This window comes from Puma concolor, chromosome F2 (genome assembly GCF_028749965.1).
Source record: "Puma concolor isolate L17-30 chromosome F2, mPumCon1.1.hap2, whole genome shotgun sequence".
Classification (NCBI taxonomy): Eukaryota; Metazoa; Chordata; class Mammalia; order Carnivora; family Felidae; genus Puma; species Puma concolor.
This window is the reverse complement of record NC_141684.1, coordinates 2777744-2803276: the sequence shown is the minus strand read 5'-3', so window position 1 is coordinate 2803276 and position 25533 is coordinate 2777744. Positions and strand designations below refer to the sequence as shown.

The following is a 25533-nucleotide window of genomic DNA, read 5'->3' as shown; positions in this document are numbered from 1 at the left end:
GGCCGGACCGTGCCTCCTTTCCTCCGGAAGCCCCGGGGTTACTTCTCATCTGGGTGTATGGAAGGGGACAAGCTGGATGTGACGGGAACTACAGGTGGCAGGACGGGGTCTGCTGTCCAGCAAGGCAGGGCCTAGCATGGGCAGTACCCACAGATCTGCCAGCCCGCTTCTGCCTCACACTCGTGCCAGGCGGCCAGCAGGCGCTTCCCGGCCAAGGGCACAGCTGTAGGGAAGCAGCGATCAATGAACCACCCCAAACACCCCTGGGATGTCTGTCAATCAAAACTCGTCAGAAGCCGCTGCCACTCCCATGCCACAAACTCATCACCAAAGGACACCCCACGTCTTGGGCTTGTGCAGAGCCTGTCAGGGAGGAGTCAAGCTGAGACACCCCAAGGATACCAAAGGGCATGTGTGCTGGGACAAAGGGCATATGTGCTGGGAGCAGCTGGGGGCACTTAGCTCTTCTCACCCTGGGGAAGCCAGCAGCAGCCTGCCTGCAAGCAGCCAGGTATTTATTTAACAGCACGGCAAGATTCCCTCCCGGCCTGAGAGTTCTGGGCCCATCTACAGCTTCCCACCCAGTGCCCTGGGACGGGCAGGAGAGGAAAGCAGGGTGGAGGACAAACGAGAAGGCTCTTGGTGCTGCAGCCCAGAACATCTCAGCTTCTGCAGACATTCCAGGAGTCGACATCAGCCCAGCTCGGCCTGCACTGTTAGGGCAGTGCCGGGGGCCCACCACACCGAGGGCACCCGAGCGGCTGCAGGCGGTAAGCAGTCAGCTACCCACGGGCAGGGGAGAGGGAGGGAGAGGGAGGGAGAGGGAGGGAGAGGGAGGGAGAGGGAGGGAGAGGGAGGGAGAGAGAGAGAGAGAGAGAGAGGAAAGGGAGAGCGAGAGCGAAGGGCTTCAGGGATCCTCCCGCGGCGACTACCTCTGCAGCTGGAAGGCACCGAAGGCAGGTGGCGATGGAGACACGGGCCAAGTCCCACGTAGGCGCCAGCCAGGAGACCGAGTGCACCACATGTGCAAACCCGACTCCCTGCTCCAGGAGGGTGGGTGGGCACTGGAAAGACACAGCCCCAAATACTGGTACTTCACACAGCGGCTCAGTAAGCCCAGCTGCACACAGGCCTCTAGGTGCGGGGTTTCAGCTGCCAATCGCAAATCCGCTCCTCTCCCGCACGTCACAGGACAAGAAGGAAAAAGTCAGACAGGATGCTTTTGTGCTGATCTTAACAGTACGGACTTGCTTTAACGATGGCTGAAGTCACATTTTCTTCACTGGCTTTTAACTACGCCTATGAGCACTTTACCCTGAAGTTCAATTATGACAGTGACCTTCAATTATGACAGTGACCTGCCACAACTCACTGTGAGAATACAGAGCTCTGTGATCTATGAAGGAAGAGTCCCCGAAGGGAGCCCACGACCACAGGGGAAGACGCTGCACAGGCAGGGTCTGGGACCCTGGGACCAGGGGGCGGGTGGCGCTTCAGCCGCGGGAGGAGGGGCCGTGGCTCCGCGGGCGTCAGCCCAGCTCGTGCCGGCTGGCTCCGCAGGCTGGCTGGCCGGCTCAGGAGAGAGGGGCCGGCTCATGGCACGCCCCCGCCATCAGGATGGAAAGTTGGCCCGAGCCAGAGAGGACGTCTGGTGTCTATAAAAATGTTCCTCCCAGGGGAGCCTCTGCAAGCAGGGACTCTGAGAGACTTTCATTCTTTTCCTTATTTGCCACTCCGAAAAATAAGCCGTTCGTCCTATTCCGAAATGCAATACGGGTCAAAACCTCCTACAGAGAATAGTGACCCAAAGAAAAAGGTCACCAGATCCAAAATATTTCTCATTTGGCCAGTGGCCCAAAGAAACTCTATTCTGTTTACTTGGTTACTCTCCTGGGGGATAAAAGCCTAATCCAATACACCAAGTGGGCCCATGTTTGTCCAAATTCTACAAAGAAGGCGGGACACTGGCCGCTTCTCCCTGCCTCTGGGGGGGGTCCTCCTGGGTGCTAACCCCTCCCCTCCCCCAGGGACTCTACTCTGTCCCCACCGCGGCCTCACGCGGGAGAAAATAACCAGCCATTGAGTGTCTGTCCCACGTGTCCACCCCAGCCCCCACAGCCCAGCAAGGCTAACCAGAGACAACACGTGACCCGCAGAGGCCCGCGCAGACCCAGAAGTGGGCTGAAAGTGGGGCTCGGGGTCTGCCGGCTCCAAAGGGGGCTTCTCTCCCCATCGCAGGACGGCGCCCAGCATGGGCCAGTCAGTGCGAAGGGGCCATCGGCCCCTGCCTGCCTCAGGTGGTCCTCAGCCTGAGGTCCTCTGTCAGGGCAGCCACCGAACAAGGACCCACCCTCATCATCTTTGCAGGCCGTCCTCGGTCACCGCACCTCAAAGGCCTCCCTCTCATCCTGAGCGCAGAGCTCCCGCCTCTGGCCGCAGCCAGCCCTTGCCTGCCCTGGAACAAGGCAGCCCCCCGCTTTCCTCCCCAGTGACACCGTCCCTTCAACCTCCGAACCAGTATTGCCCCCAGGAAACGAGGACCAACGAGACCAGATGGAGGCAGAAACAGGATGTGCCACGGAAAGCCCACGACAGAGGCTGCCCCGGAACTCCGAGACAGCAGAGGAAGGAGCAGCTACGCGCATGCATTTGTACACACTTCCTGGGGCCCACCCCGAACCGAGCAGCTTTGCAGGCCCAGGATGTTTGCAAACGCGAGATTTTAGTCTTTCTGCAGAGAGTCTGTAAAGATGCCAAATAATGAGTTTTAGCAACAATCCCAGATGCAGTACCCTTGACGCTTCTGGAACCACCCTTGGACATCAGTCCTCAAGCTGGGCATCTTGAGGAAGAAGAACGACACTGCTGCTTAGGAAAACACCAAGGCGTCAGCAGGAGGGGAGGGTCCCATGGAGGGAGGGTCCCATGGAGGGAGGGTCCCATGGAGGGAGGGCACTGGGGGTCACTCAGGCCAGTGCCCCGGGATTCCATGGTGACTATGTACCTGGCACGGGGATGCAGACGCACTGGCTTGGGTGGGCCGCTACTCGCCGGGGAGTCCAAGGAGATCCTCCCCCTCCCTGGGCGAGAGGTGCCTCAAAGACAGGCGCAACTCCAGCTTGTGGGGAGCCCCTGCACCGGGACCCCAACATCTCTTCCTGTGGCCCCACCCAGCTCCCAAGGAGGTAGGGGTTGGAGCTCACTGATCCCTCTAGAAATAGGGGACTTGGGACCACAAAAGGAGGAAGAGCAGTGGTTTACGCCCATCGGCCATCCCTTACAGAGGCCTGGCCTCTGCAGCCCAGGAAAGACACGGTCTGAGAGGCGGCCCTGCAGCGCACCTGCTGGAAACAGACCAAGCAGAGCGAGGGAAGCTTGCAAACCTGCACGTACATCTTTCCTGTACCCTCAAAGTTGCCTCTTCAACACACTCCCTACTTAAGCCACCTTAAGTCTTTTCCAGAATCAGGCGAGCATCATCAGAGTAACAGTTACAGTTCCAAAGCAAGCGTTTCCCCATCAGGGCACGTTTAAAAGAGCATGACCCCAAGGCCACTGTGTGACCCCAGGAGGGTCACTCACCTCTCCAGGCCATGAGCCAAGCGGCAAGGCACGAGCCAAGCACCTGTCCCTTCTCTTCCGCTTCCACGAGCTGCGATCCTACGATTTAAAACCGTGCACCAAGGGCGGTATCATCGCAGGAGCGAGGCCTGCAGGGCCGGCAGGAAGCCTGTAATAGACAGGCTATAAACTCAACACACCTCACTCTGTCTTCAAGACTAATTTTAACAGGGAGAAGACATAACCACAGCTAACAAACCTTTCCTTGCGGATATGATTTACAGCATCGTGACTCAGCGGCCCTGACTGCCTGAGAGGTGAGGTCACCCGGAGGCGCGGAGGTGTTTTCACAAGGCAACAACCTACACCTACACACGGGGCAGGGAGAGCGGCCCGCTGCCTTCCCCACACTCCCCCCTCCGGGGTCCTTTGACACCCCCTCATTAACACTTCACGGCACATGTGGATTTCCAAATTCCTTCCAAGGAACGTTCCCACGGCCAGGCTGGCCTTTCTGGCCTAGCTGGTTGATCAGCCACTTAAAGGCGGTTAGCTACAAATATGTAAGTTCCTGATGGGATTTGTTGAAAGAGGTTGTCCTTTCGGGCATCTGGTGAGTCTAGTAACAAAAACATGTAGGCCAGAAAGGGCCACCGTGCCCCTTTTGCCCACCACCCCCCTCAAGGGCTGCCACAGGTGCACCTGCCACAGGTGCCCCAGGTGTCCACGCCGGGCCAAAGGCCACTCAGCCGGGGGCGTCTGGCACCCTGGTGTTCAGACCAGCGAGCAGACGGCACGGCCAGCATCTCCAGCAGCTACGGCACCAGCAGCCAGGCGCCCACAGGCCTCCCTGGGCACAGGGCACGAGGCCCTAACTCCCCCAAGTTTCTCTCACCCCCTCCTGCCTACACGTGGCTCACACCACGGCTACTAAGCCCGGGCGGCCTCAGCAGCGCCTTTTGACCACCATCCCGGCCGCCCCCCTCCCCAGAATCCCAACTCTCCCGGCTGGATCCTGACTTCCTCTCACAGGCAAGCCCCTCACCCCAGGCTAGCGCCCCCACCGCACAAGGGGCCCAGCCTAGCTCACACACACGAGGGACCAACAACAAGCAGAGACCGCGGCCACCGGAACCTCCTGCTCTCATTCTGTCCACAACCCCTCTGACCATCCTGCACCTGCCAGGACGAGCCCCGGGTGCCCTCCCCTCGCCCCTGCTCAGCCTGGCCCTACCCCTCCACACAGGAGTGGACCACCTCCGGAATTCCAACTTCCCCTGCTGGATCCCACCCCCTCTCTCTTGGGGACTTCCAAGTCTCTTGGTGGGCACCACCAAGTCTGGTGCCCAGAAGACGCAGCACTGGGGGGGGCGGGGGGGGGGGGGCGCGCGCACGGGAAGGACACAGCGGATGTGGGGCGGCAGCCCGGCCACGGCCGCTTCAGCCCAGGGCAAGGTCACTGCTAGGCTGGGAAAAGCGGTGGGGACCAGAGGAGACACAAGAGCGCCATTCTGGTCTTGATTTCTGAAGGGAACCCTCCTTGTCCAAACAAAGCTGGCAGGCGGGCAGCTGGAGAGACCCTCGGCCGTAACGTGGAGAAGCTGGCGGTGATGGGCCGTCCCAGGCTAGGAGCGCATGCCCACGTGGGACAAGGGGCAGAGTGGCTGCACGTGGGACCCGTGGCTCCACAGAAGGCTGCGCTTGTTTCTTTTCACCAAAGAAACTAAAACCTAGCCTCATTAAAATCCCTGCTTTGAAACAGTCTTTTACTGGGGCGCCTGGCTAGCTCAGCAGAGAAGGCGACTCTTGACCTCGGGGTGGTGAGCTCGAGCCCCACACTGGGTATAGAGATTACTTTTAAAAATGCAAAGACGTACAGGCGCCTGGGTGACTCAGTCGGTTGGGTGTCTGACTTCGGCTCAGATCATGATCTCAGGGTTCATGGGTTCAAGCCCCGCGTCGGGCTCTGCACTGACAGCTCAGAGCCTGGAGCCTGCTTCGGACTCTGTCTCCTCCTCTCTCGGCCCCTCCCCTGCTTACACTGTGTCTCCCTCTCAAAAATTAAATAAAAACACATTAAAAAAAAAAAACCAGCAAAGACATAAAATATAAATAAGACAGGCCTTTACTTCACTTTCCACACGTGACAGACGACCACTAGAGAAATGTGTAGAGTTACACAGATGATATGTGCCTCACGGCCTCCCACTCAGACCGGATTCTAATCTTCAGGGCTGCAGGCGGGGTTAAGAGATTGCTGAATATCACCAGTAACTCTTCATATACTAAAGCCGCATTCTCTTCATTTGAAGAGTACGGAGAGGCGCTTTTATAAAAGGATGGGACTCTGGACTCTTCCCAGCTTAGAAGAGATGGGCTCGGGGCGCCTGGGTGGCTCAGTCGGTGGAGGTGTCTGACTCTCGATCTCGGCTCAGGTCCCGATCTTACAGTTCGTGGGCTGAGGCCCCGCGTGGGCTCTGCACTGACCGCGGGGAGCCTGCTGGGAATTCTCTCTCTCCCTCCCTCTCTGCCCCTCCCCTGCTTGCACATGTGTGCGCCCTCCCTCTCAAAATAAATAAACATCAAAAAGAGAAGAAGATCTGGGCCGTTCTGCCAAGCAGCCGGCCGCCCCCACCGGTCCTGGCTCCGGGGGAACCAAGTGGCCACGCGCCAGAGAGCCCTGCGGGGTCCCCGGGGGGCTGTGGCCTCTGCAGAGAAAACAGGCAGCTGGGCAAGAGTCAGGGCAAACCAGGCCCCTTGCCGACCCCCCAGCTCCCATGAACCAGGAGGCAGCCAAGCACCTTCTCAGCCAGGCGGGCCCAAGGCACCAAGAAGGGTCCAGAGATCTCCTGGCGCTGTGGCCTCAGACTCTCGATCACAGTTTCCCTAGGAAACACTGTTCCTCAGGTCAGTGAAAACGAGCTAGTGGAGAACGTGAACCCAGACGGCTACAAGTCCCTCCAAGGGAACTTTAAGTAAGTGTAACACATATCATGCCGTCACCTTATACTACACAACTTACTACATGCGGCAGACCTCGTGCTTGGGTCTATCGCATACACCGCTGAACGAAGAACACCTATTACGACCCGAACGCTTTACCGTAACAGGTACGTGAGGTACGTACCACATCGTGACATAATAGCACACCCTGTCCAACGAATACATACTCTGGAGTCCAGAGCACTGTCCACCCCAGGGCGTACGTCTGGCCGGGGATGAACTACAAGTGCAGACCCCGGTCCAGCCCGGCGGGCCCTCTGCAGGTGGCACAGGCCGCAGGCCGGCCTGACCCTTCCCCCTGGGCTTTGGCCCAGGGGCAGGAATCCCAGCCAGCCACTGCCAAGTCCGATCTCCACGTGACACTGCTGAACTCTTCTGGACAACCTTGACTTGACCCTCACTGCTAATTTTAACTACCCTACATCTCCCCACAAAGTAAACTGGAGCATCCCACTGTCACCATCGCAACAGACTCCAGCCGCCACTCTGGACGGCAGAATGCCATCAGGTTCCCAGACTCACTGGTGCCGGAGACAGACGCCCGAGTCCGCGGGCACCGCTCATCTGGGTCACAACGAGGAAACACAACAAGCCACCACCCTCGGGGCTGCTCTCTACACTCCTCCGGGAGAGACCAGCCCATGGCCAGCCGGAGCCATCTGCCCAGTTCTAGAGCCTCCAAATGCAGAGTCTCAGGCTGACTGCCGGCCAAGCAGCCCGCTCTCAGGACTCCACACAGCCCAGGCAGCCTCAGCTCCAAACAGGGCTTCCTTAGCTGAGGCCCAGAGACGGGGGTGCTGACAAGGATCATCATGGATGGGTGTTAGGAGATCCCTAAAGTATATACAAAATGCTGTCTTTCCACCCGATTTTCAAAGGAATTCATGACCCCAAAAGGGTGGAGCACTACCCCAGTAGCAATGGGGGAGGAGGGAAGTAACCATGGTCACATAGTTGGTTAAAGAGATTTTTGTTGTGACAGAGTGTATCAGCTTTTCATAATTTTTATTTTTTAATTTTTATATTTATTTTTGAGAGACAGAGCACGCAAGCGAGCGCACCCCCCCCCAGCGGGGGAGGGGCAGAGAGAGAGGGAGACACAGAATCTGAGGCAGGCTCCAGGCTCTGAGCGGTCAGCATAGAGCCCGACGGGGGCCTCAAACCCATGAACCGCGAGACCATGACCCGAGCTGAAGTCGGACACTTAACCGATGGAGCCACCCAGGCGCCCCTATTTTTTTATTTTAGAGTACACAGGCAAGCAGGTGAGGGGCAGAGGAATAGAGAGACACGGAATCTTAAGCAAGCTTCACATTCAGCACAGAGCTCAACTCGACCCCGGGATCACAACCTGAGCCGAGATCAAGCGTTATACGCTCAGCTGAGACCACCCAGGTGCCCCTACTTACCATAATTTTTAAAGTCAGGCTTCCCCTTTAGAGTTTCCTTTAGAATTAACTGAACGGTTTAGGTTCATACGGGGCGGGGGTGGGGGGTGGGGGTAAAGGACAGATAAAAACAAAACTAGAAAGATGAATTCTAAATTTAGGGAAAACTATAAGGGCCCAGTCCAGACAATTTCCCAGAGCTCACCACACGTTCGGTGACATCAGAAAGTAAAGATCAAACCACACAGCTTCTAGAACTGGTCCTCAAGGAATGGACCCAAGTATGAACAAGTAAGGGGACCGTCCCTCTGTCAAGCAGGCCATGCTGTCTGAAGTCGAGTCCTAAATAAATGTTACTTACTTGGCTCGCTAGGGTGATAATGAGCTTGTTTTGAACCTCCTGTATATGGTGTTAGCTCATTCATTTTCAAAAGTAACCCAGGACAGACAGAGCTGGGGAAACACTGAGCAAGAAAAAACAGGTCAGCAAAACACTGCTCTCACGTTTCAGAACCAAAACACAAGCCAGGCTCCAGATAAAACCTTACTCTGACCTGCACGTTGCATTTAGACAACGGGTCCGGGTGTCACCTCTCTCCTTCGGATCCAGAGTGCAGCGGTGCTCCTTCCACTGTGTCTGGCTCTAAAGCTAGCTGCACAGACACCCCATCTAACCGAGGCCGTCCTCCCTCACGGCCGCTCACCCTCCTCCCTCACGGCCGCTCACCCTCCTCCCTCACGGCCGCTCACCGTGCTCCCACCGTGCACAGGACCGATGCAGTCCGGACTGCCCTCAAGCTGCTTCAAGGCCACCCGGCAGACAACGGGAAACCAGCAACCCCAGGAAAAGATTAAGCAGCATAGGGGGCGCCTGGGTGGCTCAGTCAGTGGAGCAGCTGACTTCGGCTCAGGTCATGATCTCTCGGTCCATGGGTTCGAGGCCCACGTCGGGCTCTGCGCTGACAGCTCCGAGCCTGGAGCCTGCTTCAAGTTCTGTGTCTCCCTCTCTCTCTGCACCTCCCCCACTTGTATTCTGTCTCTCTCTCTCTCTCTATCTCAAAAATAAACACTAAAAAAAAATCTTTTTCAGATTAAGTGGCACGGGCCACTTTATGGTCACATGTACCAGGATGGTCACAGCTGCACCCTGGACTCAGCAAAGCCCACTCAGCCTGGGTTTCTCAGCTATGCTGGGCAACTCAGTTTCTCCCTTCCGCCACCTTACAAAGACCCCAAATTCCCATAAAGCCACAGGCATCGGCTCCCACCAAACAGGGAACCATGGCAGGCGGCTGAAGACCACGCATCCACGCACGCTCCACCTCGGTGACCACGCAGAAGAGCAGTGGCAGGTGCGGTGAAGACGCTGGCCTCCCGGGCTCCCGCCCTGACTGGCCAGCATCGGCTGGCCACAGACAGCCACCACCTCCCCTGCAGCCCCCGGGTGCAGGTGCCCCTGTGCCTGGGGGGGAAGGCTCCCAGCTGCGGCCAGGCCCAGGGTGGGGTGTCACCTCCCTTGCCGGTGTCCCTTAACCCTGCCCACCCCTCTGTACGGCCCTAACGCTCATCACTCTACTTGCGATGCCCATCTGCTTCCTGCAAACAGAAGGGCACAACAGATACAGCGGCCAATACCCTTCTGTGACGACGGGGACACACAGGCTCGTTCAGTCGCGGGGGAGGAAGCAGCTGGCAATGATAACACTATCGCCTCTGGGTAATTGCGAAGGAGTGACTCAAGAAGATCATTCTCAATGCATCATAAAATCAAGACTAGAGCCATCGGCCTTGAAACAGTTTCTCGGAGGCAAGACGGGATGTGTACGAGGATTCCAGACACTCCAGACAAGAGGCCTGTAGGCCGAAGGGCCCAAACTACACATGAATCACCAAAACGGGTTTCAGACGCCCAGAGGTGCAGTTACTCGGGGACAGTGCAAAGAAAATGGAATTGAAAGGCAACCCCACGCTGACTGGAAGCGTGGGCTCTGTTTGATGCAAACAAGTAACTCACTGTGTAGCCGGCAGGGTGGGTAGTCGACTTACACCACAGCCCACAAAATGCGGGCGAGATGCATGCTGCCATAGCAAGTATAAGATGTAAACCGAAGCCCCCTGCAGACAGCCTGATGGGGGCTCAGCTCAGAGTGTAGGGGAAGGCACAGTTAAGTTGGGAATTAATACTACACGAATAAAAGCCTTGCAATTGGGGAAAAGGAAAAAAAAAAAAAAAAAAAAGATCTAGACAAGATCTTCCCGGGGTGAAAATCTACGAAAAGACGTGAGCAGGAATAGTTTAGAGCTTAGGACCAGCCGGTGGCAAAGAGCCAGCCGGGGAGGACGCTGCCAGCCAGGAGCAGGAGCGTCCGGAGCCCACGGGCCAGCCCTGGGGTCCCAGCCCTTGCCACGAAGTCCACCGCCGGCAGGGTACTCGGGCCTCAGAGACCAAGGTGCACGGCCGGGGGTCAGCGGCTGCAGGTCTGGCACATGGTTAAGAGCTCCTCAGTCCTCACGATAAGAGGACGGATCAGAGTGGGGAGAAGGGCCCGTTCGGACCCGCCTCAAAGGCTCCGAGGGCTTCCGGGAATCTACGGGGTGCCAGATGCTCCTCGGGGCCGGGCAGCACTGGAGAATCACCTCCTAGGTCATGGCTAGCTGAGCATCTCCCAGGGGCCGCCCCACACCCAGGCCTCTCCCTTAATCCTGTGGCACTCCGAGCGGCCTCAGTTCACAGGTGAGGGCCGGGAGCCGGGAAGCGGCAGGTAACGGACCCAGGTCACCTCGCCAGGTCTGCCAGGCTCCACGCTGGCTTTCCACATGGCCTTCGGGATCCACGAAATCCAGGTCTATCTTCTGCTGGCATAGGGTGCTGGCATCCCACGGAGGGAGCAGGAACAGGCCACAAAATGGCATCCGCGGGTGAAGCCCTGACTGGTACAGAGGCCGCAGATTGGGGTGCAAGGGAGACCCAGAAGGTAGTGGGGGGCAGTGCTCAGAAAACTCGGCCAAGGAGCGCGGATCTGCTACAGAAGGCGTATGGGTGCTCACGGGGCTTCTGGACACTCCCAGGCTGCCCTGGTCCTCCGGAGACTTAAGGCGCAGACCCATGACCATCACACCTGGTTCTGGGTAGGGACCCTGGGGCTCACAGGTTAAGGAGCAAGTCACAAGTGGGGGCAGCAGGGTCCAATCTCTGCAGGACCCGGCCAGCTCACTGCTCCCAGCCTCAGCTTCCTCACCTGCAACCAGCTGTTCTGTATGGCCCAAGGGCGCACAACCAGAACTCCTAGGGTCACTCACAGCTTTCCAGTTATGTGACCTGCGGCTAGTCCCCTGATCCCGTCAATAAAGACAAGATCTCCTTTTCAAAAGGGAGATAACTCCCCACAGCGCTGCTTTCAGTTCAAACGCTATCGGGGGCTGGGTGCCCAACTACGGGACACTGGGCAGACGGAAGTCTCAGCGGGACACTTCGAGCCCCTCCTACCTCTTATCTTGCAGCGGAGTCCCAAAGAAGCTGGTCTAGAGCACCCAGCTCCCATCAGCGGCCCCTGCGGGTGTACACAAAGGTGTGGGCCACACCGGCTTCAACCAGCAGCCGCAGCTCCACCGGCCCTCCCTGGGGGGCTGCCCAGAAACTCGCCCCAGGGAGGCCGGAAAGCGGCCGGGCAGGGCAGGAGCCAGTCCATCTGCAATCGCGTGTACCTCGATGGAGGAAGCACCAAAGGCAGCTCCTTGTGCCAGGGACCAAGCCACAGCCAGCAGGGCGCTCGCACGGATGCCACGCAGGGCACACGGCCCAGGAATCGAGCTGGGACACCTCTCCTAGGCCGAACGGCTCCTGGAAGAGTCCAAGGACTCCACACAAGCCAGCAGTGCACCTGGGGCCCCCCGCAGTCCGGCCCTGGCTCGCCGGCTCTGGCACAGGGCCCCCACCCCCTCCCAGCAGTCCTTGGCTGCCTGACCCAAGTGCGGCTGTCACTTCACAGCCTCAGGCCCCAACAGTCAGGCTTTGTTTCTTCCTAGGACAGTTAAAAGGGCCTCCACCTCCAGGAAGCCCTCCCTGAGGAGCCACGCATGAGGGTGGTGATAATCATCTTTTGTGTTGGACGGGCCTTAGATCATCACTCTTGTCTCCATATTATTCTTCAACTGTCACCTCTCTGCTAGGCTAAAACCGCTTATGCGTCTCCCACTGTCCCCCGTACATTTGCCAGCAGAGAATTCAGTCAGCAGCTAGAATCTCAGGCGGGCCCCAAAGAGCTCTGGGCCTCGGCCCTCTCATCTGTGAAGCAAGGAAACCACTGCTTCTATGCAGAGCAGTCAAGAAAACTCACAAGTGAACTCTGGGTGGCACAGAAGCTGGCCCACGGTGCGCACTCCCAGGTCCCAGGTGCCTGTCCAAGACAGACGTCCGTGGGATCCCCTGGGGCTGCAAGGACTCCACCAATGCACAGGGAGGACAGCCGAGGCCCAGGCACGACAGAACTCAAAGCACAGTGCCTCTGGGGTCTCACGGGGACTCAGTTCAACAGAACTAATCATCTGAGTCCCCCCAAGTTTACCACACTCTCCTGGAAACATGCCTGCTGAGCGATGGCTTTAGAAGTCCGGATTCTTCTTCAGATTCATACATACATACAATCCATTTGGTGTTTTAGAAAGTGGGAACATCATAGCGGTTTCCTGCCCCTCGACTGGGTTCTGAAAGCCAAGTGCACCCGGACTCCCACCAAAAGGGACTGGGATGCCGCCGAGCAGCGAGGACCTTCCTCAGCCTCACGGCGAAGCCCTCTGGCCGGGGAGCTGGCGGCGCCGTGGGGCGGCAGGCCTGGGATCCCGGTCCCCGTGTGAAGGGCTCCAAGCCGAGGCAGGACTACGTGGGCAAAATAAATCCCCAGACGGGCAAGGCTCTGAGGGGACGAGCAGGAAGTCCCTATTAAAGTTGTAAACTCTTCTCAAAAACCATATCAGAAGCAGGCAGAAACCACACGGCCCGCATCTACTTGGCTCCCACTCTCCCACAGACCCACAAGATTTAATCAAAACCCTATTTGAACTTCACAGCCACAAACTGACACCATCCACGGGACTCTTATCGGCACACACACACACACACACACAGCCTCACTTCTGCAGAGGTTGTTCAAACGGTCAGCAATTAACCAAGGACGGATGACCGGTCTGCACAGGTGCTTCCTTTCACCTGCATCTTCCGGGCAGGTGCGGAAAGCACGGTCTCTTCTCAGTTCACCTGGTTGGTTCGCTTGCAAACACGGTCCGGGCGCCTGGGGGGCTCAGTCAGTTGAGTGTCCAACTCTTGGTTTCAGCTCAGGTCATGATCTCACCGTTCGTGAGTTCAAGCCCTGCATCGGGCTTCGCGCTGACAGCGCGGAGCCTGCTTGGGATTCTCTCTCTCCCTCTCTCTGCCCCTCCCCTGCACTCTCTTTCTCTCAAAAACAAATAAATAAAATTTAAAAAGAAGCCCCCCCCCCCAAAAAAAAAAACGGTCCTGATTTTATCTTGCATTTGATTAGCGTTAAACACCATCTCATGTGTGAAAAGTGACCGGTATTTTACATACACTGTAGTGAAGACGAGACACCTCAAACTGCAAAAACATACACTCCTGACACACCCGTAAACCCCGCTTTTCATCTGGGTGGAGGCGCGCCACAGCTTTGGGGCTCATGGCGCTGCATGGGAGACCTATGGGCCCCGTGTCTCGTGGGTGGGTTCCAGGGTTCACCCCCAGGCTCAGCCACTTACTGTGTGTCTCTGGGCAAGTCACTTAGCCTCTCTGTGCCTCCTTCTCCTCTCTGTAAAATGCAGGTAATGACAGACAGCCCCGACTGGGTTTTGCAGACAGAGAATGAGGCTGAGTGTTCTGCATAGGACTTGGTCTTCTGGATGTTTCTCAGGGCCTGTTAAGTACCAGGAACAAGCACTCATGCTCCACAGATCACAACATACACGCTGAAGCTCAGGGCAGTGGGTAGCTTCTGGGCCAAGGTCACAAAGCCAGGGATGGCCCAGCCCTGGATGTTAATGGTCCCTGCACCCCGAACAACGTGGGGCTCGAGGACATTTCCGCTGCAGAGTAAAAGGCATAGGGCCCCTCCCTATCCTCTTAAGAATTAAAAACACTTTAGACATCTGAATCATTCAAGGATGAGCTAAACACACTTCAAACAGCCCTAAGCTTCCCTTCGGCTTGCCCGTCCCGCTAGGCTTGCCGAGCCCATGCCGGCAAAGCAAAGTTCAAGCCGGCCTCAGCTGCTTACTCCACCCCTAACACCAAATCAGAGCTCCTTCGTTCGCATGGGCACCCTGAACGGCAGAGGCCACCTCGGCCATCGGGCCACGCAGCTCTGGCTCCGTCCAGCAGAGGGTGGCGGTGTGCAGGGCCTGCCGGAGAGAGGGCTGCGTCCTCCAAGCTTCCCCTGCGAATGGGTTTACACAAGCGATGCGAAGAACCACTAGCAGCTCCTCTGTGACTCCAGTCTGTGCAGCACGACTGGCTGGGTGTAGACGGGCATCTGAGTCAGGCCCCAGGAGACAGGCAGTGTTTCCAGAACTGAATCCCCCCACGCAGGGTCACCTCTGGCCTTCAGCAAACGCACATCTTTCGTTTAGCCTTTGTTTTAAGAGCCCGAAACCCTGATTTCAGGCTCAAGGCTCAAAATGCTAGGAAAGTGTAAACAAGGGTTTGTGCTTGAGAGATCAGTGGAGGGTCCCCGTGACGGATGTCCCACCCAGTGTCCACCGGGGCAGGTCTGGTGTGCTGCCTAGCCCAGCACTACTCCTCACTGCTTACAGAAACCACAGGGTTCCTAGAACACAATCCGGAATTAGCTCCTTTCTGCCCTTATCCCTAAGAACAAAGGCGCTGCCTCACAAACCGAGGACAGGACTTGTCCCCAAATATTTACAAATCCAAACTCGTGGGGAAGCATTCTTAACTGGATTCTTAACAGCCAGGCCCGAGGACAGGAGACAGATAAAACTTCAGGACGCACATTCCTGAGATCCAAGGAGCGAGGCAAGTGGCTTGCTTTCTCCCCGCCCCCCCCCCCCCCACCCCGCCAACCCCAAAGCTGGATGAAGCCAGAGACCCCTTGTTTTTGGAAACTCCCTTCATGTCACAAAACCATCTTATAATACAAAGTTCTACAGCTCTCCATCCAAAGCATTTTTGGTCTCTGGGCTAACAATAGTGAATGCTTCTGCTTTGAGAGCATCTCCAGCCCAGGACTTTCAAACAGCCTGAGGAAGTCCTTGGGTCCGCCCAGGCCTCTCAGGGAGAGCCCCCCACCTCTGCAAACCCCAGGTGGTCAGGTTCCTTGGCAACCCCGGGAGCCTCATCCCCACCCCTAGGGCTCTCATCCTAGAGGCAAGTCAACACCACCCTTCCCCTCCTCCCAGAAAGGAGCCCAGCACGGCAGGCTCACTGGATTCCTGCAGGACAAAAACCATTTCGGAATCCAAGGCCTGGCCAAGCAGTCTTTTCTGCTTCTAACACATCTTTCTGGAAAATTAAAATTTAACTCAAGGCACAATTCCATTAAGCTTAAAATTTAACCCAACCAAATAAAAATGCATTGCCGCTGACTTCAACACACACGTTCGTGAGATGTATCATCTTCTGCCCTTTAACACATAAGTCCAGAAAACATGCAATTAAATATTAAAGTACACACGGATCAGCGCTTAACAGCGAAACGTAATGAAGCGGCAGATGCTCTTTACCCCTCCATGCACTAAGCACCTTTGGGGTTCTCAGGTGGGGTGCCTTTGGGAGCCTGAGTCCACAGATCTCAACGTCCCCAAGGGAAGGGCCAGAATGGCCTGAGCCCTCGCCAGCGGGGGCAGCCCCAGCCTTCACACGCTCCCTTCCTCCCGGACCAGCAGGAGTCACTCCTCCCTGGAATGTTCCAGCAGCAAGGGTGTGTACCAGGCACCAAGGGCAGATCAGTAATTCCTTTTAACAGAGGCACTTCAAATGGACCCCCACCCAGATCATACCTTCCAATGTATTTTCATTTTGGGCATTCAGTAATTATGAAGATCAATGATACATTTATGCTTCTGTGGTTAGTTTTGTATCGGTAATTACAATGAGAAAAACTGCTTCTAGATGGGCTTAACAACAGCCTTCTGAGCACAGCAATGTTTTAAACCACAATTTATGTACACGTGTGTCACAAGCGTGAAGAACAATCAGTAAGACTTTCCAGTGTAAAAGCCTGTGACTTTAGAATAAAACTCCACGAGGGAAAGTGAAACAAACATCCAAGTTCGAGAGGAAAAGAACACGTACGCATTACAACCGTTCACAGTCTGCAGCTCCGTTTTCTAAAAGGCGACCGTGGTCATCAAATCATTAGTGAATTTCATATCGGATACTTTCAAGAGCGGTACGATTGCAACTTAAAATGTCTACATTTACAATACTCCAAAAATGTTCTCTTTCTCAGCTATTTAAAATCAGCATTAATGGGGCGCCTGGGTGGCTCAGCAGGTTCAGAGTCCAACTCTTGCTACCGGCTCAGGTCATGATCTCACAGTTCCTGAGTTTGAGCCCCACATCGGGCTCTTTGCTGCCAGAGCTCGGAGCAGAGAACAGAGCCGGCTTGGGATTCTCTCTCCCTCAAAACAAAATTCCAAAAAATTAGCAATAAAGTTCAATGTCAACTCAGAAACGTGCCCATAGTTTTCATCAAAGTTATTTTACAGGGCATGAACAAAAAACTCCAAAGGTCTCGGCTACGAGGCAACCCAAGGCTGAAAGACCCAGAATTTAGGCAGCCACGTGCTCCCCACACCGCCCCCCCTTGTTACGTCCAGTGAACTCTGGCGAAACAAGTTCATCTCCGGTGTAGAGGTGGCAAAGCCCCTCCCCTCAAAATAACTGGTGGAAAAATATTTCCTTCCCATTTCAAACCAAACATCGTACTCTTCTGGATAAACAGATTTTGCCAGGGCGAGGACTAAATGGTCAGCAGTGAGAAGCGCGCCAGTTTTCTGGCCTGGCAATGACCGAGTGATGGCTCGATTTGTGCAAGTGACCACTGCATCTGGCCGCAGTTCCAATTCCTCTTAGCAGCGATTTTAGGGGTTTGCTATGCATTCTGTGTTCAAGAGCTTCCTTTCCCTACACTGGGAAGAATTCAGTTGCACGTCAATTCAAATGGCCCCAGGATTCAGAGGCAGAACCCCAGGAGAGGCCCTCTGGCAAACTCTAAACACTCGCTCCGGGGCAGCCACACCACAGAATCCCAGGTTAGGAGGTACTTTTAAGGAAAGCGCCCCTCGGGCGCTGGTTCAGGAATGCAGTTTTCCTCTCTGCCAGCAAAATCCTTCCACAGGTTTGGGAGGATGAAAACACGGTCGAGGTCGACCGAACAATGCTTCCCTCACCTGGGCTTTGGGCCAAGCAGAGGTGGGCGGGCAAGGTAGCCCCGCTGAGTAACTTGAAAAGGCTCTGCAAATCCCTTCGGCTGCAGGGGAGCCACCTCGCCCTCGCGGAGGCACCACCCCTGTGTCTGCCCTCGGGGGCAAGAACCCGGCGCAACGGCCACCTTCACTGGGGGGAGTTCCCTACGGAGTCTGAGTCTGCCACTGATCGTTGTGTGACCCTGTGACCACCGTCTGACCCAAGGGTCCAAACTAGCCAAACCGACCTCAGAGCCCTCCTCTCCAACTTCACGGCTGTGTTTCATTTCCCACAATCTCCCTCAAATGCCTGCCCGTCGGCTCCTGTGGGAGTGACATCGGCCCATGCACCGCAGTGGAAGGGCCACTGCGGGATCGCCAAGCTTAAAGCGAACTCGATCTGCGACACGAAAACAGTAAGTGGGTTACGCTGTTGCCCTCGAAGTCTGTGGACGTTTTAATCTTCTTAAAATGTCTCCTCTAAAAGTCACTTGCCAAGGAAGGAGGTTCATAAACACCATTAGGCCCCCACTAAATGTTTCCAGTGTTACCGCTACCCCAACGGCAGCGGGTTGAAAATAGCTATTGTGCAGACCGGTGAACTCAGGACTTTTGGCAAGCTTCCTTCTGATTTAGGGCCGGGAAGCTTCCTTCGCGCGCAGCGAAAAGGTCCACAATCCCCCAGTCCGCTCCAAGTGCCTTATTTCACAAAGGCTTAGCATTTGATACCTTTATAAAGGAAAAAAAAAGCCACTCCAAGCACATTTTGAAAGTTCCATGTTTAAAAAGATCCTTGTTCATTGATTTTGGTGGGGTAATTAAGCTAATCTAAACAAGGGGTCCTTGTCTGGGCGCCTGTGGGGGAGGTGCACGGGGGCCTGGCCTCCGCCTCTGAGCCCCCCTGCAGACACTGCCCCCGCCCCCGGCTCTGGGGGTCCTCTCCCACCCCCTCCTTTCTATATGGCTGCTCCTCATCTGGGAGGCTTTTTCCCTCTGGTCAGATTTCCACTCAGCAAAGCTGAACCGCTCTCATGTTTCCTGGCCTGGAGTCGAGGCGGCCCTCCTAATGGAGTCTCCCTGAGTGCACCTTTGTCAACAGAACTGTGGTGTGATAAAGAAATCTGGGGAACCAGAGGAAACGGCTGTGCAGCAGCACCCTCACCAGGAACACGGCTTCCAGCGCATTCTGGCTCCACAGATTACAGACGGGGCTCTGCCGGGGGTGTTCCCGAGGAGGGCACTGGCAATTTGGGGTTGCCTGCCACCTACGGCGCTCACCAGCCACCCTGACCCTGTGCCAGGCCGCGAGGCTGTTAGTCACGAACCACCCCTAACGGCTACACGGGGCTGGGCTTCGGGGATGGCAGGGCAAGCAGAAGAAGGCAGAGAGGGCAGAGGGTGCAGACGGGCGATAGGGACGAACGGGCACCACGGCCAGAAAATAACACTACAGCCCGGACCCCGGCGCAGCCGTCCGCTCTTCCCCCCACCGTCCCTCTGACAACACAGATAAAACCAGCCCAACGTCAAGCAACCTAATCGCTGGCCAAAATACCTTCTTGGACTGCCTGCCTCCACTGGGGATGGGGGAGCTGCCGTTGCCGCAGCCCCTCCCCCCTGCAGACCTGCAGGGCGGGATCTCCCGGCTCAGAGAGGGCAGGGCCCCATTCCCAGGCTCCTCCCGCCCCTCCCCAGCTCCCCTCCTCTACAACAAGCAAAGTTGGAGAACACAGAGAGCCCCAGGATGTTAAAAGCTGCTAGCCACCTTGGAGCTCGAGCTCACCCGGTCCAATCTCTGCTCTGCTCTCACGAGGCGACACGGGCCAAGGCCACAGCCCTCGTCTCTGCAAGGGAAGCAGGCAACTCACCGGCCCCAGGAGTGGGTGGGCAGCCTCCCTGGGGGACACCCAGGGCCACTAAAAAGCCACCACTAAATACCTAATATGCATTTCAAATGCATCTCAAAAGATCCATTTCTTTCTTTTACAGCTGCTGCCCACAAAAACAATTAGCCAGAATGGAGCCGAAATTCCCAGTTTTTAAGACAACCTATTCCCCACCCCCTCACCAGGGCGCACAAGAGATCCTGATCAAGTCCGGGTCCTTCCACCCCGGGCCTGCAAAGCTCCAGACTACCAACACTGCCACTCTTGAACTTCAGGCAGATTCTGCAAAATCTCTCCCAAGCCTTCAATAAACTCTTACTCTTTCCTTCAATAGCTAATTCAGACCGAGCTGAAAAGCAAGGAAATTCCTCCTAATTTTTAAAAGAGGTTAGGGATTACTGTTTCTGATGCCAACCATTAGCGACACTACTTAATAAACCAATCCTCCAGCTTTTCATTTTCTTTTTCTTTTTTCCCCCAAGCACAAAACGGAGAGATGACAGATTTCCCCACGCCCTACCTGTCTGTCGATGGCCGGAGGGTGTGAGGCGGTCGTAGCGAAGGAAAAGTGCAGGGCACGTACACAGGACACTGGCAAGACCGTTTCCCCAGCGGAAACAGGCTTCGATTCTGACAATCATTTGACCCGACAACAACTGCTTCGGTCACTCACCTTCCAAACCCTCCTCCCTTCCCAGGATCTAGGACTAGGAGACGCCCCAATAACCAGGGGCTCCAAGGCCTCTTTTGCTGGAGTCAGCTGAGGTGTCCGATAGGGCTCGGTGGCTCAGTCTGACCCACGGTGCCCCCATTGGAAAAACAAAAAAATCTCACACTCCCCAGGAGATCAAGTGCCCCTTCCACCCCTTCCCACTCCTCCCTAGCAACCGCCCCCCCCGCCCCCCACTTTCTAGAATTATTATGGATAGCTAACCAGGAGGCTGGACTTTTCCCAAACCACATTCCTCCCCGTTTTGATATACCTCCCCTGGAAAAGCCCTCAACTGGAAAGTGCTCCCCAATAACCCAATCAAGAGCAACACACCTTGGGGAGGAATGGGTTAAATTCGAGAGCTCCAGGAGGAGGGGTTGCTCGGGAAAAGGAAAGCGGTGCTGGGATGCGGAGAAATGTGCAGGGCAGGGGCTCTGGACCTGGATGCACAGATGCACCGGCCCCTCTCCTCCAGGGCCAAGCTTGGCCACAGGAAATAAAGGTGTCTTCAAAGGGACAGCCGGGAGGGCATGCACATAAGACAAAACACAGGCGCTGCCCAGGGGACAGCTTGGAGCCGGAGGTTTGGAACACTGGATGGGCGAGCTGGGGGCGCCTGTGTGCTGGGGCGGGGGGGGGGGGGGGGGGGGAGGAGGAAGGCAGGCTGAGGCAGAGGGGACAGGGGCTGGACTCTCAGAAGTTAGGAAATAGATGTCAGGCCGAGGGGGCAGGACAGGGTCGGGACCGAGGGAGCGAGGCGCGTGGCTCCCTCTGGGTAGAGAAACCGGAGGAAATAGGGGGTGGGGGAATGCTGCGGAGCACGACCCGGGGGGGGGGGGCGGGGAACCGAGTCCGTGATAAGGTGCGCACCGCGGGCAAGGGGGCCGAGATGCTCCAGGAGGCTTCTGGGACGGGAGCGACCAGAGGCAGGTGCAGCCCAGGGAGAGAAGGGAGGAGGCCGAGGATGGGGCGGGAATCCCGGCAGGAGACGCGCCTGGCCGGGTCGTGGAGGCGAGGGTGAGGGTCCCCTCCCCGGGGATGAGATGCCCGGGCGGGCTGGGAGCCGGACTAGGGGCTCGAGGCCGGGCCGCGCGGAGGTAGGGTGGGGAGGCGGGAAGCGGCAGGTGGCGGCGACCAGGTGCGGGGCCTGGGCGGCGGGCGGGAGAGGCGGCCGCTCACCTGTCTCCTCCGGCCGGGGCCGCTGGGGCGGCGGCGCGGCGGGGCGGCCGGGCCGGGCGGAGGCGGCGGGGGCGGGGGCGCGGGGCCCCGGGCGCTGGGGGTGCGGCGGCGGCGGCGGGGCCCGGCGGCGGCTGCTCTCGGCCGGCCTGCCGGGCGGGCGGGCGGTCAGACAGCGAGCGACGCGGGCGCGGACGGAGCGCTGCGAAGCTGCGGCCGGCGCGCGGGGACAACGCCGCTTTATCGGGTCGGAAACAGCCGCCGCGCGCCGCTTCCGCTGACGCAGCGCGGGCCTGCGCTCATGACTATGCAGCAGGCGCCGCGGGAGGCCGGGGCGGGGCTAGCTTCACGCGCGCCCATTGGTCGCCATGAGCCCCGCCCACCGTGCCGCCCCGCCCCGCCGCCCCGGGCCCCGCCCTAGACCCCGCCCCTTGCTGCGTCCCACCTCCCGCCTCGTGGGCGGGGCGTCCAGCGAGCCCCCAGCCCCGGCTCCCCCGCGCGGGAGCCCCTGTCCCTCCCCACGCTTACCCCCTGCTTCCTTCTCTCCAGACGCCCTCCTCGCAGTGGAGCCCCCACCAGCCTAGCCTCCTCTCTCCCCCAACTCCTCCGCCCTTTCGGAGCAGGGTGGGCTCCGCCCCCAGGTGCCGCAGAGAGCGCTTTCCTGGCATCGCCCTCCCGGTCTCCCTCCTCAAACCCCCTCCCTCGGCGTGGGCCCTCGCCCGACTCCATCTCCCGCACTCTGCGCCCCCTCTTGGTAGCAAGGCAGGACCCCGGACCCCGAGCCTTTCCCTCACTGCCTGACTCGGGCAGGAGGAGCCGCTCCCGCATCACCCCTCAGGCGGATGGCTACCGTCCCAAGGATGGGGCCGCTGGGAGTCCAGGAGACTAGGTCGGGGGAGGCAGCTTGACAAACAGGTGATACAGCGGGCTGAGGTCAGACAGTCTGTGCTCTCGCCAGGCTCGACTAGTTACTTCATCTCTGGGTGTCCTCATCTGTGAGACAGATCGCAAGACCCGTCTCATGGGGCTGCCGAAGGGATTTGGAAATAAAGGGTGCACCGCGCAGCTTCCAGAGCAGTTAGAATGGGAAAATCTGACAGTGTCAAGTGTTGGTGAGGACGTGGAGCAACTGGAACTCTCTTACACTGCTGGTGGGGGTGCAAAATGATGCCCCGCCTTGCAAGTCTGGATCTTATGCAAGCCTGATGACCTAGCAATTCCCTTCCTAGATGCACGCCCTACGTGATCGCATTTCTGTGCACGGCAGCACTGTTTGTAATAACCAAACATTAGAAGGGACCCAAATGCCCAACCACAGAACAGATACATCAACTGTGTCCTATTCGTGCTGTGGAATGATGATCACATGGCTGTGAATAATCTACAAACACGCAGGACAACATGAATGACACTCACAAGTGATTTTGAGGTAAGAAACGCCAGACCTCAAAGCATATAGGATTCCATGTATATAACGTGGTAGAGGGACGCCTGGGGGGCTCAGTGAGTTGAGCTTCTGACTCTTGATTTCGGCTGAGGTCATGATCTCACCGTCCGTGGGATCAGGCTCAGAGGTGGGCTCTGTGCAGAAAGCATGGAGCCTGCTTGGGATTATCTGTCTCCCTCTTCCTCTGCCCCTCCCCTGCTCGCTCTCTCTCTCTCTCTCTCTCTCTCTTAAAATAAACATTTTTAAAAGATAAAATAAAGTGGTAGAAATGTATATAGAATCCAGACAGTGGTTAACATTAGAGGGAGGGGTGCCAGAGCCAGGAAGGGAAAATGGAGAGAGTGTTTGGGGTGCTAGTAAGATTCCATTTCCTGCTCTGGGTGTTGGTTACATGGGTGTGTATGTAATACTTCGATCAGGGGTTAATAAGATCAGTAGCATGTGCGTAAAGAGCCCAAAGTGACCTCTGACACATAGTGGGTGCCTCGTAACTGTCTATCTACCTCCTCTGTGGGTTTTATGGCTCCTGTGGCCAGAGGACAGAGGCAGAGGCAATCCCAGATGTGCTGTGACCTTGGACACCTTTCTTAACCTTTCAGCATGTTCATCTATAGATGAGCCTTCTAATAACACCTAGCTCACAAGTTGTTGTGAGGAGTAAATGCACTTTTTTAAAACACTTGATACAGACAGGTGCCTGGGTGGCTCAGTCAGTTGAGCATCTGACTTCAGCTCAGGTCATGATCTCATGGTTCATGGCTTCGAGCCCCACATCGGGCTCTGTGCTGACGGCACAGAGCCTGCTTGGGATACTCTCTCTCTCTCTCTCTCTCTCTCTCTCTCTCTCTCTGCCACTCCCCTGCTCCCTCTCTCTCTCTCTCAAAAATAAACATTAAAAATAATAATAATAAGTAAATACATAAGTAAATAACCTTAAAAAAAAAAAAGACAAGAAAAAGCTCTTTTCCCCTCTCTCTAGGTGCCTGCACCAAGGAGGGCCGTGTGAGGAGCCCTCCCAGGACCCGACCACGCTGGCACTGTGATCTTGGGTTTCCCAGTATCCAGAACTGTGAGAAGTAAGTGTTGTTGAGCTGCCCAGTCTGTGGTGTTCTTGTTAAGCCTGAGCCCGTTAAGACAAAGGGTAAGATGTGCCCGTAGCTCGTGGCCCCACCGTCCAGCCGCCCCGTGGCAGCTCCTTGAATGAAGGGCCACCAGCCCTGTGAGGAGAGAAGCCCTGAAGTCAGGAAGACCTGGGCTCTCGCCTGGCTCCAGAGCGTGGCGTGCCTGGGGACTTCCCGCCACAGGCGTGCAACCTCAGAAGGGGCCACACGCCTGCTGCATCACTCTGCCATGACCGTCTTTAAAGTCTTCATAATTTCCAATAATTATTCTCCACGATTTCCATAATTCTCCATAATTTCTCATCCTATGGCCTCATTTGTGAGCACACTGGTCTCGTGGGACGCTTGCAGGGAGCCCGGGGCAGGACAACATCTCCATCACTGCACGTGCAACCTTGCCTTCACCGCTCCTGGGGACCCTTGGAGCAGAATTGTGTCCTTCTCATCCACGGACACGCAGAGCCTAAGGACCGATAAAACTGTCACATTGACCATTTCCAGAGATTTGCCAGGAATGGCCTCCTCCAGGAAGCCCTCTCAGATGTCCTGCCTTACAGGAGCGAGTGGCTCCCTCTCATGAGCTCTGAGGCACCCTGCCCCTTCACAAATCATTCCCGACTGTAATTGGGCACGTCTGTCTCTCTAGGTAGCCTGCAAGCCCTGTCCAAGCAGCTGGTACCAGGCCAGGTTCATTGTTGCATTCCAGAGGCTGCCTGCAGTGGGGCAATGGGGCCACAGACATGTTTGCATGTAGAGGGGGACAAAGAGAAAGAAAAGGAACTTCTTTTTTTTTTTTAATTTTTTTTCAACGTTTTTTATTTATTTTTGGGACAGAGAGAGACAGAGCTTGAACGGGCGAGGGGCAGAGAGAGAGGGAGACACAGAATCGGAAGCAGGCTCCAGGCTCCGAGCCATCAGCCCAGAGCCCGACGCGGGGCTCGAACCCACGGACCGCGAGATCGTGACCTGGCTGAAGTCGGACGCTTAACCGACTGCGCCACCCAGGCGCCCCGAAAAGGAACTTCTTAAAGAGGACCCATGGAGAGACTCTGGGGGTCCACAGACTCCTGAAACGACGTGAGCCGGCCTGGACCAGGCACCCCACGTGCTCCCTATAACCCCATGCCTACAGGGGTCCCATGCCTACGGGGGTCCCATGCCTACGGGGGTCAAGAGCTCTCCTCTTTGTCTTGTGACCCCACCAGGTTCAGGACACCTACAGGAGGCATGAGACCCCTGCAACTTTTAGCACCCCCTGACCCTGGTGCTGGGAGGCAGAGAGGATAGGAGAGCTGGCTTGGGAAGGGCAGGATTTGGGGCAGGTCGGGGTTGGAAAAATGGAGGGGCCATCAGCAGACAGGCTTGGGGGGGTGGGGGGTGGTCACAGGGCCTGGGTTTGAACTTTGACCTCACTGTAAGTAAGTCTCAGTCCGTGAAATGGAATGGACCTCACCTGGAGAGGGTGACAGTCACCAGCCCAAACATGCAGCCAGCTGCCTGCTTAAGCTGAAACCCTGGCCCTGCCACTGACCAGCCCTCTGACCTTCCGCAGGTCACATCAGCTCACTGTACCTGGGTATCCTTAGCTTCCAGAAGGGCAGAGTGTTAGCCCCTCACAGCGCTGTTACAAGAAATGGATGCTTTCACCTCAAGCGAGCACCGTCTAAATGGCTGGTGAGCAGTAATTTTCAACTTCCCAGGGCTGGAGAGGGAAGGGAGGAGGTATGTGGGGGACTCGGTCACCTGAGACCACTCAGGTCTCACCGCGATGACAAACAACCACCCAGCTCATAACTGAGGGCCT

The 25533-nt window shown here is 56.8% G+C and overlaps 1 protein-coding gene and 1 long non-coding RNA gene across 4 annotated transcripts in view; one reads left to right on the top strand and one right to left on the bottom strand.

Annotated features, from left to right (window-relative positions):
* Positions 1-21247, bottom strand: part of SLC45A4 (solute carrier family 45 member 4) — a 79375-nt gene extending 58128 nt beyond the window's left edge. Inside the window, exon 1 of one of the 3 annotated variants that reach the window (XM_086695396.1) lies at positions 21165-21247. The gene's annotated coding sequence lies outside the window, so the exon portion shown is untranslated. The remainder of the gene's footprint in view (positions 1-21164) is intronic. The other 2 variants (XM_086695393.1, XM_086695397.1) reach the window with 2 other exon arrangements.
* On the top strand, positions 20301-23704 carry LOC147571795 (uncharacterized). The gene is made up of 3 exons (XR_015246766.1): positions 20301-20568; positions 22391-22590; positions 23588-23704. It is a non-coding gene; the product is annotated as an uncharacterized LOC147571795 (long non-coding RNA).
* Positions 23705-25533: the final 1829 nt, after the last annotated feature.